The sequence below is a fragment of the Montipora foliosa genome, chromosome 6 (assembly GCF_036669935.1).
Source record: "Montipora foliosa isolate CH-2021 chromosome 6, ASM3666993v2, whole genome shotgun sequence".
NCBI lineage: Eukaryota > Metazoa > Cnidaria > Anthozoa > Scleractinia > Acroporidae > Montipora > Montipora foliosa.
In genome coordinates, this window is record NC_090874.1 from 20,882,562 (window position 1) to 20,885,061 (window position 2,500).

General features: G+C 39.3%; 1 protein-coding gene across 2 annotated transcripts in view; it reads left to right on the plus strand.

Annotated features, from left to right (window-relative positions):
* LOC138006940 (lymphocyte cytosolic protein 2-like) overlaps nt 1–635 on the plus strand; it is a 46,173-nt gene extending 45,538 nt beyond the window's left edge. For both annotated transcript variants that reach the window (XM_068853579.1, XM_068853580.1), the window contains exon 26: nt 1–635. This exon is cut by the window's left edge and continues 595 nt beyond it. The gene's annotated coding sequence lies outside the window, so the exon portion shown is untranslated.
* Nucleotides 636–2,500: the final 1,865 nt, after the last annotated feature.

Sequence of the window (2,500 nt, forward strand, 5' to 3'; positions counted from 1 at the left end):
ATCTCGATAACGGGACATTAAAGTAGCTTTAGAGTAGTATTTTGTACCTCGTGAAAAAAGTTTCGCTCTTGATGTAAAATGCCTTTTTAAAGGTCGCTTTTTAGTCATTTTTCAACAAGTAACTGAGGTTACGTTTTTATAAAAATAGATATAGTTAGTCTCGCAAGGCGAAGATCAGTGGATGTTTCGCATTTTAATAAAAACATCAACTACATTAGGTCATCAGGATAAGGGAAATTACTATCTTTGTATGTAAGGTTTGCCTTTCTCCATATTTGCAGCCGTTGTATAGGCCCGATAGCGCATTTATATTTAAGTACATTAAGTACAATTTAAGCTGCAGTCGTCCATACCAAAAATTACGACGAAACGCTCGTTTTCGAGTAAAATTGATCCTTTTAGTTTTCAATATTTTTGGAGCCTGAACAATAATTGTACATTCGAAATAGGTGTCGAGAATTAGGATATAACAAGTATTTTATATTATATGGAACAAACGATTACAATGATATTTTTAGAAATAGTTCGGTACATTTTTAGTGGGAAAGCGTTTGTTATGCCTCATATATTTGCATGTAATACATTCATCTTGTTGGTGTATCGTAATAAATTACACACGAGCAACAGTTTCCTCATTTTTTTGTCAACTTTATACCGGTTTTTGAGCAATGAGTTTCCATTTTTAAGTTCCCCTAACCGCAAACTTCAAAAAAGCTTTTTCATCCCGCAAAAGTCAAATCTAAGCGTCATAAAGCACTTTTTTGTCAACCGGTTGAATTGTCCTCGGCTCGGAGCGGATTGTTGACTTAACAAGCTATTTGGAAAGAATTTTTGCAATGCAAATCAGTTTGTAACATCATCTCAGGAATAGGCCGAAAAAACAACTTGTGGTTTTGTTAAATTTTACGTCGCCTGAAAACTGGAATTTCGAAGCGAAAACGGAAGAATACTTTTGCATAAAGCGAATAGATTTATATCAGCAAAGAAAGATGTTTAAGGTTATGGACACTTTTAAAACTGGTTTACTCATTCGAAGCAAAGCTAAGCAAAGTTACATACAGGAACTAATTAACGCCAAGTTAATTGCCGTTTTCACTCCAAGACGAACAAATCATCTGAACGGACGACAAATCGTCCTGTGGTTTGGTCGACCAATGTGAATTCATAAGAGATAGGCCAACAAACTGTCAAAGTTTGAGCAATTCTCGGTTTTCACATGACGTCACGACCGCCATATTGGTGCCCTAAACAAAGAAAAGGCGGCCATGTTGGTGCCCCGACCAAATCCTCCGGGAATTTAACTCTATTATTATGCAAACGCTTCCTTTTGTTTTCGTTGAAAAACATGGCTGTTGATCACGTGAGTGAAAACCAGCAATAGGTACAGTGTGTGGCTGGCCATGGCTTGGTTACCATGCCTTTCGCGCCAACTTTCTTTTTGTCCCGCCATATTGAGAACTTCCCATAAACCATCATTTCCATCGTTAGTTCCATTTCTCCGCGGTGGTCAATTTTGTCGATCGTGATCGGTCGACTTATTCGTGTGAACGGACAAGTCGGAAAATTTTCAGACGACTAGGTCGTTTAAAAATGTATTTGTCCCGTCCTTAATATTAGTGCTAAAAGGGCCAAGTCCAATGCGTATTCGTATCTTGCCTGTGCTTCTTTCGTAAATGAAGCAAACGGGATCGTGGAGTTCGTGAAAAGAAATAGTGTTGGTTCAGGAAACAATGATATTTTTCACGTTTCTTTGAGGCCTTGGTCCTACCATGGACTCCTGGCTCTACCCATTCCGAAATATCCTGTTCCCCTCAAGTCTCACCACCTGCATAAGAAGAGTTCAAAGGAGAGCCTCGAAATACCTACTTCCATTGACATTTTGGGACTTTTAGTAAGAACCCATGGGTTCGAATTCCGTTGATGCCACCCGAATTTCTCCGACGTCTATAAGTGAAACCATGAGCTCAAAATATTGATTTACTCCCAACTGAGTGGCTTCATAGACTAAACTGATTAGAGTGTAATGTGAAGTGCTAGTTTTCTACCCCATATGAACCATGTGAGCGTTAGCCTTACTAATGGAAATGGGCCCACACAAGGACAGAGAAAAACTTGAGTGGCTTCATAGCTCAGTTGATAGAGGACTACACCGGCATCGCAAATGCAGGAAAAGAAGAAGGGGCACAGTTGCTCAAATTGTCCAGAAAAATGCAAGGTTCAGTTCTCCCTTTCACTGGAAGCCCCACATACCCCTTCCCCAGTAGCGCATGAGTTTCTGTCTTTCCTAATTCCTTTCAGATAATTCCTGTTCACTGCTGTTTCACTGTCGACAGCGTTTCTGAGATAAGAAATATAATAATAATCATTTTGTTTACCCTCGGATTTTTAGAGTAGCTCATAGTAGCTAATATCTCCGAGCATTTAACATATACAATTGTTAAGTATCCCAACTGGCGGGAGGCAAACCAGTTGGCTATTTTACAAGTGCGCCAGGAAATTG